The sequence below is a fragment of the Haliotis asinina genome, chromosome 4, assembly GCF_037392515.1.
Source record: "Haliotis asinina isolate JCU_RB_2024 chromosome 4, JCU_Hal_asi_v2, whole genome shotgun sequence".
Taxonomy (NCBI): Eukaryota; Metazoa; Mollusca; class Gastropoda; order Lepetellida; family Haliotidae; genus Haliotis; species Haliotis asinina.
Window position 1 is genome coordinate 31,945,186 of NC_090283.1, and position 12,030 is coordinate 31,957,215.

Below are 12,030 nucleotides of genomic sequence, written 5' to 3' on the forward strand. Positions count from 1 at the left end.
ACAAGCTGCACAATCTCAGCGCCATGTGCAAAGTAATGCGAACAAGTACAGTTTGCAATTATGCATTTAGAGCGACAGGCCTATGGATGACGTTGTGATGTACTAAAATAGAAGCACTTCGAGTTGCACGACCCCCCTGAGGAGAAAAAGAATGGTAAGCATCATATTGTCTCAAATTAAAATTATCTTTAAGATATGTCTCTTGGATACAGAATGCCGACGGTTGATGATCTTGTACGAGCAACTGTAACTCGTTTTAGTTATTTTAGTCCCTCTGCAGTTCCATTGAATTATATTGGCCAGCTGAGTCATGGTAGCTCAATTGGAGATCTTTCGCGAGAACGTGACGGGTGTAAGCACCTCCGCTCGTCCTGTGAGTACGGGGTCACCTCCATGTCTAGAAGTAAAGTAAAAGTATTTTGTAGAGGAACAACATGTGTTTCTTTCCTATTTATTTTTTTTCCTTTCTGCTTTTTCACTGGAATAGTGGGTGGCTGTGATGTGGCTAGTGGCTAACAGTCGTTTGTGATGACTCAGACTGAATTTCTGTCTAATACTCAGACGTTGTTGGAGTGACTGGGGCAGTAGATTCTTTCGGTTCAGAAGCAGGTTTGTCAGATGAAAACACAGGTTTTTCTGACTTGACCCAGGTCAAGTCTGTTTACACAAAAACGACAAATTAAACTATATGTTGTGCTTGAAGATACATTTCATTAATTGTGTACACGTGTGGGTGTAGAATAATTTATTAAATCCTTTAGTCTCAAAGATGCATGGGCTCTATTATGTTGTTATTGACATGGGGTTATGGGGTAGCCTAGTGGTCAAGGCGTTCGTTCGTCCCGCCGAAGATCGATTTGGATTTCCCACATGGATACAACATGCGAAATCCATTTCTGGTGTCTCCCGAAGTGATAGTGCTGGAATTTAGATAAAAGCGCAGTAAAACCATACCCACTCACTCACTCACCATTGACCTTCAAATCTGTTTAAGTTAAAGAAATGATTTAACGTGCGCTCTTTATAGATCGCACGAGCTGGCGAATAGGAGCCTCAGCCACATAGGAGAGTGTGGATTCGAATCCCGGAAAGGAATCGGTATATTACTGATAAAATGTACTCCCAAACAAAATATAACTTTAACTTTACAACTGGTCTTACACATTCAGAACTATCAAGTGTTTAGAAAAAAATGCATAAAAAAATGCTACAAGTTTATTTCCTCTGTTTTCACAGATATCACAGCGAAATATCTGGTCAGAAAACGGTGATTTGTGCTCCTCGTAGTCTGAGACTTCTACCTTGTTTAATCTGTAAACTAGTCATGTGTGGATTTAAAACACTTCTTACAAACAACAAAACCCAGCTAATTAGAGAAACAAACGATTCTGTGAACTGTCATAAATTCATGATTTAAAACAACTTCTGATGAATTTGTGCAATCAGTTATTTGTTGTTCCATTTACCAGACATGTTTGAAATGTTTGAAACTGGTCACCTACTGTAAATTAATAATCAGAACAATAGTCATGTGTGGATGCAAAATGTTTGTAACATCCCACAGAATCTCAGTCAAACAGAAAAAGTACACATTTAGCTGACCTCGTTACTTTCTTTATATATACACACACACACACACACAAAAAAGACAGACAACTTATACGTTCGCCTCAATCACTAAAATTACATCTGACAGTTTAAATAAATAAGTCACACTTACATGTTTACACAATGTCATGTTTATTTAATTGTCTAATTCAAGGCATCATGGATAAGTGCCTTCTTTGTGTCAGTCATGGTGATATCTGCCCCACTTATCACCTTCATGTTGACTGTGTAGAGACCTGGCCACCCGGCACCAAACACGGGAAGAAGAGACTCCCTCAATTCAACATCAACCTTGGCTAAAACAACCTCTCTGTCCAAGTCGATGAAGGCGAGTCTCCCCCTTCCCACATCAAGCACAATGCCATAGTGGAGGGTGTCCTGTGTGCCGCGTGTGTTAGACATTGTGTTACTGTAACACTTCCCCTTCTCCCCCTGCTGACACACCCTGGTACAGAGACTCTCCCGGTGTGTGTCACAGCTCCCTACACAGACACACCAGGAGCTTTGCTGTAGATAAACATACCACCCACTGTCCACCTGGCTCTCCCCCACTACACCCACCTCCAGGACAACCCATCCCAACCCTCCACTCGCCACACCCACCCTAGAGTGCGTCTCCCAGTACTGTGGGGTGTGTGGGGTAGGGATGACAGTAGAGGGGGATGGAGAAAGGGGGATGGGGGTAGAGGCACATGTACCCCGATATTTCCGTAACCTGCTGCTGTCTCTGTGTTGCTTGGCGGGCGGCGAGTTGACCAGCTCACCGTCTGTAGTTACGTGGCACATGTCTGTGTTGGCTCGAGCAGCGTCCAGTTGTAGTTGAGGACCTGGAAATATACATTCTGTATACAGTTTAACAAATTTCTCGACTTCAGATAACAAATTAGACATGTTAAATGTCATAATTGTGATTAAAGATATTACAACGTTGTGAAAATGTGTTGGTATTCTAAATGTTTTTCATGCAAGTTTACAGCGACTGACATTGAAATAAACACTCTACGATACATTTTGTAAGAAATTATTCGTTGAGCTGGTGTGCTCTCTGTCGTCAGAAATAGACATTTGGCGCCTGAAAACACATTTGTATAAACTTGATATCATGATAAAACTTTCATTCTTTATATTCTAAACTCTTCTTATACGATTTAGTGAACAATAAGACCGTCGTAGTAGTTGTTTGACGATATTTTTACATGAGTGTCTGTTATCAACAGGTAACTTCTACGTCCGCTTCAATCACTGACCACAATCTGTACACACTCGCTGGGCGGGAAACAGCTTGTTAAGTTATGTGTATTGACTTGGACACATGGTTATTTATCATTACACTAAATATTTTAATGTTTGACATTTTTTCAAATTGATCATATTCGTATTTATTTACAAAGTTCATTACAAAGTTTATGAAAAGTATACACTTTTGCCGGGAGTACACTCAATGTTGCCAGTTAATTTTACCTATTTGACATTTACGTACTCATAGATCATATTTCACCAAACAAATCTTTAACACTTGCGAATGGAGAAAGTGTCGGTATCAATCAATTTGTTAGATCCATTCCAATAATATTCATGTAAATAACGCTATAAACTGCATTGAATACTGAGCTTGCAGTTTCAACGTTTATTCCGGTTTAGAAACACAAAATTGTATTATCTACGTGATATATATGGGAAAACTCATTATTTAGGCATATTAACATATTTTGCAAAAATGCTCTTTAAGTATAACCTCCAAAGGGTAATTTCTTTACAGGTTACCTTATATGCATCAAAGTTTTGACATGAGATTTTTCTAACGTTGATAGTGGCCACCTGATTAAGGAAAGTCAACTACGGCCCTGAATTGATTATCAATTTGAACTTCCTTTGTACCATACAACTCTTGCAGTTATTAGGTGCACCAAGTTTTTGCAGTTTTCACATCCATATGAGGTACCCATTTACAGCTGTGTGGATTGGGACACATTGTCACAGTACTTTGAACAAATGTACTGCACGTTGCTGTACCCGCGAGGTTTTTGCACGTTTTCATGTGTCCACCGTCTGGTCATTTACTGACGCATTGGTGGGTTCTTTTAAGTGTACAGGGTTCTGTAATGTACACTAGGGGTTGCGACAAAACTGGAAGAGACTGCACACAAGGTTGTTGCAGCCAGTCACAGGTGGACTCCTTCCCGACGCCTCATGCTCTCTGGATCTTTATCCTTGGACATGGTAGACCTCGCACCCTCACACCCTTTACTTCCTGACACCTCAAGCTCTCTGGATGTTTATCCTTGGACATGGTACACCTCGCACCCTCACACCTATTACTTCCTGACACCTCAAGTTCTCTGTATCTTTATCCTTGGAGATGGTAGACCTCGCACCCTCAAACCCCAGGAGCCAATGCTTTAATGAGTCTAACTCCAATGCTTTACCATGCAGTCAGAAGATGGAAAACATACATACATTATAACCAGTCCCATGCCTTTGATAAGGGCATGTCCGACACTAGACTGGGCCCCGAAAGGATATCACTGGTTGCACGCTAGGACAGTCAGTAACCTATCCCTTTTCAGAAGGGCGCACATCAGTAGTGTAAAGTCACCAATCACGAGACTGACTTTACTCACACAGCAATGTCAACGTGGTGCCTGGTCCTGTTTCCAGACTGTAGGTTTTACTCCCCGCATCTGTAAAACATTTCTAGGATTAAAGAACAAACCAACAGTGCTTACAGACATGAAGAAATAAAGAGCATCTTCGATGTTCAGGACTTGGGAGGTACTCCATCTTAGCATACTATTTCCACGACACATCTGGGTCTATTTAATAGTGAAGATTAAACACAAAATGTGACTGCTGTTGGGTATTGATAACATGAAGGATCCTTGTCCATTTTGTGTACACATGTCGCAATACCAGGATAACATATTATACAAAATCCGAATGTTCATTATCAAGCTGTGTATTTGCTAATGTCGTTAACTTGTGACCATTCGTTACTATCTGTATTCAAATCAAAAGGATGTTTGGGAATGTGTTTCTGATATATATCAGAATAGCTATGTATCTATTCTGATAACATAGCATGAGAGAAAAAAGGGATGTAAAACAGTTTTGCTGTTTTCTATTTTCATGACTGTTTTCAAGGTAATGGAAAATAACCTTACCAAACTGTGTCAGTGGTGTCGATTCGTTGACAGCCTCCGGTGACTTCGACTTGAAACGAAATAAGATAGCTCAATGTCGCGATCTTAGATTTACAGTTGGCATGTTTCAGCTTTAATATACACGCTCATTTTACAGACAATGCGAACATTATAAAATATGTACATCGGTAATCGTGGAGTGTTGATGTTGCTTACCTAATGAAAAAAGCTCGATGTGTATACGCATGGCTACAGAGTAAGAAGTACTTACATGCTTGTGTGCGTTCTTCGTGTCAGTTAAATGTGTATCTTTGTCTGTAAGATAACCTACAGCTGTTCATTAATCAAACCTTTTATGTCATGATAACCAGCAAATGTTTCCTCAATTGATTTAAATGTTTCAATGAATTATTATTGGAAATGTCTAAATACAGCGTCGATATGTCATCTCAAGGTGACATTATATAATTGGAAAATATATATAAAAAAATGCTTCAAACATTTCACGTTTGATAAAGCTTTATCAGTATTACTGTAAACATTAAGACGTATTGTTAAAGTATGAAGTAAGCACCTGTATGTGTGTGTTTATCAGATGCCCTCTCGTGTTGAATTTGGCTGCAGGTGCCCTGTGCCTCTCTGGTGGATGTGATCCGAGGTGCGTCTTCGTTCTGTCTTGTATTGAACTCTCCAGTGTGAGAAAGTCCAAGTTTGAAGCATATCTGAGCACGGTTTTGATATAGTCTGAGGTCCACTTGCATCGTTCACCCTCACCTTCAGAGGTAACTTGCTCGGTGTGTAGATCTGACAGTTCCTGCCTCGTCTGATTCTCAAGCTCGCTGATCAGCTCTTCCTCCCTCTGGTCGAGTTGTGTCCTCAGAGAATGGAAAGTTTGATGGATGTCCTTCTTCAGAGCACTGCTTGTCTTCTCGATGTCATTTTGAACTTTGCTGATATTCTTCACATATGCTTTGTGAGCAGTGTGATGTGCAGTCACGTTTTTCTCATGCTGTTCTATCCGTCCTTTAGCAGCATCAGCAGCCGCACCTACATCTCCAACATCGTGCTCAGCATGGTCACCAAGTCTGCATGTGGCACAGATTAAAATGTTGCAGTTTTTGTCAAAATATTCGAGAGGATAAGGAATGTGAAGTTTGCAGATTGGTTTAGTATGTATGCTTCCTGGTGCTGCGTCTACAATGGTTTCAACAACATGTCGTCTGGTAGCTTTAAAACTGTTGTGCATGTAACTCCTCACACTCCTGACACCAACACACAGCCTGGTTGCCGTCATCTTCGTGTGTACAGAGAAGCTCTGTAGGGCGATGTTTGGCTGTCAGATGGAATATTTCCTTCTGTCTCACTGCATCCTTCTGGAGGCTTGTGTCTGTGAGGTTGACCTGCCTCTGACATATAGAGCATGATATCACACCACCAGATGCAGATGTCACACATATCTCACACACGGCGTGTAAACAGGGCAGTAGGTAGGGGTCGGGGCCTTTCAGGGTAAACTGTTGCTGACAGACAGAACACTTTGGGAAGGCGTCCATTCTGAAACATATAATATGGATAGCACAGATGTGTAGTAGAAGGGAGAGATGTGTCGAAGGAGGGAGGGGTGTGTGATAGGAGAAGGGTTACATATAACAGAGGTGTATATGTAGTAGGAGAAGTGGATACAAGTAGAAGGAATCAGGTGTGTAGTAGAAGGATGGGCACGTAAGGTTAGGGTGGTACATGTGCAGAAGGGAGGGGGAGGAGCGCGTACCTGAATGAGAGAAAGTTGGGTAATAGAAGGGAGAGATGTATCTCAGCCTGAAGAATAGGTATATGTAGGAGAAACCGCTGGGGGGAAGGTGGGAGACGAGGACAGGGAAGACAGGGATGGAGAGATATAAAAAGACATTGGATCTCATGTTGATTGCTGGTATGTCACTCAAACACAACAAAACCCATATCCTGAGCTACCTAACTGCACACGTTATACGTCCACGTGATCTGCGTCTCCACACCCTGAGCCACCTCCCTGCATTCGTATTATGAACACGCAACAAGTAATGGCGTCCGAAGTAGGCGTGAAAATATAAGGTTTAGCTGTTTCCTCGACGTTCGATTGTATAAACTGAAATAATGAACAACTTGTATTTTATATGGTGCACATTGCCCTCCTACACTTACTTACAAGGTGATACATCTCTATCAAGACAAAATATCGAGACTGCACAGGGCACACTTACCTGGAGGTTTAGCATCCTTGTTATTATGTCATTTCCGGGCCACATGTTCAGTATCGAGTCGCACGACAAACGAACTATGATAACGTCGGTCACATGACACACAACAATACGTACAGACAGAAAATGGTTACATCATGTGTTGTTAGTGACACTGACATTTAGCAGTATCACAGCTGTGTTATGACTGGTCCCTGTGTTGTCCATGGCACTAAGGTCTACATTAACAGTATTACAGCTGTATCATGACTGGCCCCTGTGTTGTCCGTGACACTGAGATCTACATTAACAGTATTACTGCTGTATCATGACTGGTCCCTGTGTTGTCCGTGACACTGAGATCTACATTAACAGTATTACTGCTGTATCATGCCTCGTCCCTGTGTTGTCCGTGACACTGAGATCTACATTAACAGTATTACTGCTGTATCATGACTAGTCCCTGTGTTGTCCGTGACACTGAGATCTACATTAACAGTATTACTGCTGTATCATGACTCGTCCCTGTGTTGTCCGTGACACTGAGATCTACATTAACAGTATTAAGGCTGTATCATGACTCGTCCCTGTGTTGTCCGTGACATTGAGATCTACATTAACAGTATTACTGCTGTATCATGACTGGTCCCTGTGTTGTCCGTGACACTGAGATCTACATTAACAGTATTACAGCTGTATCATGACTCGTCCCTGTGTTGTCCGTGACACTGAGATCTACATTAACAGTATTACCGCTGTATCATGACTCGTCCCTGTGTTGTCCGTGACACTGAGATCTACATTAACAGTATTACAGCTGTATCATGACTCGTCCCTGTGTTGTCCGTGACACTGAGATCTACATTAACAGTATTACCGCTGTATCATGACTCGTCCCTGTGTTGTCCGTGACACTGAGATCTACACTAACAGTATTACAGCTGTATCATGACTCGTCCCTGTGTTGCCCGTGACACTGAGATCTACATTAACAGTATTACAGCTGTATCATGACTCGTCCCTGTGTTGCCTGTGATACTGAGATCTACATTAACAGTATTAATGCTGTATCATGACTAGTCCCTGTGTTGTCCGTGACACTGAGATCTACATTAACAGTATTACTGCTGTATCATGACTGGTCCCTGTGTTGTCCGTGACACTGAGATCTACATTAACAGTATTACAGCTGTATCATGACTCGTCCCTGTGTTGTCCGTGACACTGAGATCTACATTAACAGTATTACCGCTGTATCATGACTGGTCCCTGTGTTGTCCGTGACACTGAGATCTACATTAACAGTATTACCGCTGTATCATGACTCGTCCCTGTGTTGTCCGTGACACTGAGATCTACATTAACAGTATTACTGCTGTATCATGCCTCGTCCCTGTGTTGCCCGTGACACTGAGATCTACATTAACAGTATTACCGCTGTATCATGACTCGTCCCTGTGTTGTCCGTGACACTGAGATCTACATTAACAGTATTACTGCTGTATCATGATTCGTCCCTGTGTTGCCCGTGATACTGAGATCTACATTAACAGTATTAATGCTGTATCATGACGGGTCATGTAATGTTGGAGGAGATCCAAGTACTGGATATATATTGCTACGGTGAAGAATTTTGCCGTGACAAAAAGCTGTAAGAAATCCCCTTTGAACCAGCAGGCAGCAGGCACCCGTGAAAGGCCACGTCCTCGTGGTGGGTGCTGGGTAGCGCTAAGAGCCGTTCACCCCCGTTGTGGACCCGAGGGGATATTTGGTCCACCAACCCGTTTGCCGTGGGTTGCGGCCCTGTGTCGGTGGAGGAAGGGATCCTGGTGGTTGAGGGCATGGGAGTAGGACCATTGTTCTTATTGCTCAGCACACCACTTTGGCCCTAACTTCCCCTAGACGGGTGGTTGAACGGATCCGGTTCAACCAATCGGCTGGTCACGCCAACCCTGTGCGTGGATTATCTATGTAATTGCACAGCTATGATTTGGGATTGTCTCAATGTTTGTCTTGGCCCATTGTCTTCTTTTAACACATATTTTGAAATATGATCTTATGATCTCTTGCCCAGAAGGCGGTGGCTCATGGGCCAGTCTGGTGGGATTTATCTTTTCTCGATTTTTCCTGTTTGAGTATACCCTCCTAGTATCCTTGGTGTCGTCTGCTGGAGATCCACTGACATGAGACATCGTCCTTGTTGAAACTCCATGGTGGGTTGGGAGCTAGGAGGGTGAATCATGTACATTTACACTATGGCACCCCCACTTAAAAACGCTCTTATGAGTCAGATGATTCGTGCTCATCTGAGGATGAGGCTCCTGCACCTCTGATCAATACTGATAACTGGCCTCGATTTCTTGCCATGACTTCACCCGAAGGTGGTCCTATAAAGCTGAATCCGTTCACGATAGCTAAGGGCATTGAAGAGAGTGGATGCATAAGGGTGGATGCATTTATCCCTAATCCCTTAAGATGTTACACCTGTCAAAAGTACGGTCTTGGATCTAGATCGTGCCAAAATAAGGCTGCTTGTTGTCGTTGTGCTTGAACATGTAAAACCGGTAATCTTTGTTACAAACCTCCTAGTTGTGTAAATCGTTCTGGTTGTCATCCGTCTTCCTCAAAAGATTGTCCTACATGGAAATTACAATCAAAATTATCTAAACTGAAGCATGAACGGAATATTTCCCTCCCAGAAGCGAAGAAGAACATTCTTACACAAGAACAGTCGGGTCCATTATACTCTACCACTGTTTCTACATCTATCCAGGCTACAAAACCAAACCTTGTCTCTGTCAGTTGCCAGACAGAGTATACATAGGCATGTCGCTCTCAACCGAAGTAAAGACGACGACCCAACAAATGAGCTCCAGTTCAGAAACTTTAACGATATCAAAAAGCGTTAGTCATTCAAAGACATCTGAGATCGATCCGTCGGCATCACAGAAACGTTCTTCAAACCCAGAGGCAATTTGAAAACCAACTTCACTTATTTCCGGTAGGTGTTTGATTTTGTGGACAGACAAAAGTTGCTGTATATCTTACATAATATGGGTGTTGTTGGCATAATGTGTAACTTCTTACGTGACATGTAGGGTAAAACTAAGGCATGTATAGAGATGAATATGTGTAAAACTGAATCGTTCTAAACACCATACAGCGTTCATCAAAGCTGTTTGTTAAGTCCTGTTTTGTTCACACTTTATCAACAAGTTAGCAATAGAATTTAGAAACAGTAGTCTAAGAGGTACGGAAGAATTTGAAGATAACTTTTCTTGTTGTTTGCTGATGATGTAGTGTTGGATGGCGATTCAGTTAATCGGCTACAGCAAAAATTAGATCTTCTGTATAAGTATTGTTTGAAGTGGGGTATAGAAGTTATAGTCTTTCAAAATGGTGGATATTTAAAGAGCCTAGAGAAGTGGTTTTACTGGGGTAAGGAGGTTAAAATATTTACTTACTATAAATATCTTAGTATTGTATTCTCTTCAAGGTTAGTTTGGTCCAAGGCTTGCGGAACTGTTTCAGTTCAAACTAGGAAGGCCTTGTTTCCGGTTTATAAGTAAATTAAGCTTTACCATTCACTCCCAGTAAGTGTAGTTCAGAAAATATTGATGCCAAAATAATGCCAATCTTATTTATGGTTCGGAAATATGGGGTTGTACTTGTAGAGGGGACACTGAGAAAGTTCAAAGTTTATAAAAGTTTATTTCATAAAAGGTGCTTGAATATTTCCAAGTACATTCCCTCTCGTGTTTTTTTCTGTTGGCGATGTTGGCGGCGTTTGGAGGTATCTAGTTTGTGTAAGTTTCTTTAGTTGCTCTTTAGTTGCTCTAGTTTCAGATCTCTGCTAGACACGGAACGATATGTAATAGCATTGTTTAGTCATACAGATGTATTACGAATATTTTGTAAATTTAGATTCCAGTCACACAAATTAAAAATGTGCAAAGCAACGTATGATAACGGTATTGATACTTGCCAACTGTTATGCTCTAATCGTACAATGGGTGTTGTAGAAGATGGGTAACACTTTGTATTAGTTTGCCCATATCATAAGCATCTAAGAGAACAACTTTGTATCAACTTTTGACTTCTAACAATTCAGAACAAATAAAAACAATTGTGTAAATATTTGAAAAGAAGTTTATTTACGTGAGATGGCGTGCGTACTACTGAAAAATACTTTTGTGTGCTCTTGGCCATAAGGCCTTACCACAATAAACTTGTTACTTGTGAAATGGCACATATAGTGCTGTGTTGAGCGCATGGTAATATCGATGGTCTAAAGTACATAATGTTTGTATCGGGTATAGGGTATTGTGTAGAGGATGGACAGCGTTGTGTTGTATAGTGGATATAGTTTAGAGTGTAGAACATACGACGGTAGATGTAGACGAAGACGGTAGTGTGTTTAACGTAGAGTGTAAAGATTAGCGGACACTCTGGAGATCACAGAGCATATACCGATCTGTGGAAAGCATAGTGTGACTAGTCTTGTTCGTGATGTCTCAGGATGTTCATATCACGGTGTTCATCTTGTGACATGGCTGTCATGGTTCGTCATGGTTATGGCATTCACGGTCTGAAGGGCTGTTCCTGTCATAGCTTTCACGGTGTAATGCGGTGTTCATATCAGGCTGTTGGTTCTCCTACCGAGACAAACCCTCACTGACAGATTAGAACGGTTACATCTTTCATGGTGAAGAACATGCTATACAAATGCACCATGGTGAGTGGGTTTGGACTAATGTCACTATCTTCACTATTTTCCTAATGACACAGTCCTGTCATTTTAATTAGGCAGAAAAACAAGTACGTCTATGCAACTTCTAAATTGTGACTTTGGTAATATTGTACCGACATACTGGCAGATCTATGCCAGTCTTTAACTCTAACTAAGGAAAACAAGGAACCTTTAAACAAACAAAACATATCTGCAGGTAGCGTTGTTGTAATATAATTATAATATTTTGGTTACATGCCTTTTTCTCGGGTTTGTATATGACATCAAGAAGACATATATAGTGATGAGCGTTTCCAGTTGAAATAGCGGACGATTA

At 41.4% G+C, this 12,030-nt stretch overlaps 1 pseudogene; it reads right to left on the reverse strand.

Moving 5' to 3' along the window:
* Positions 1-1,733: 1,733 nt before the first annotated feature.
* Positions 1,734-6,309, reverse strand: LOC137280907 (E3 ubiquitin-protein ligase TRIM33-like; annotated as a pseudogene).
* Between the last annotated feature and the right edge of the window lie 5,721 nt (positions 6,310-12,030).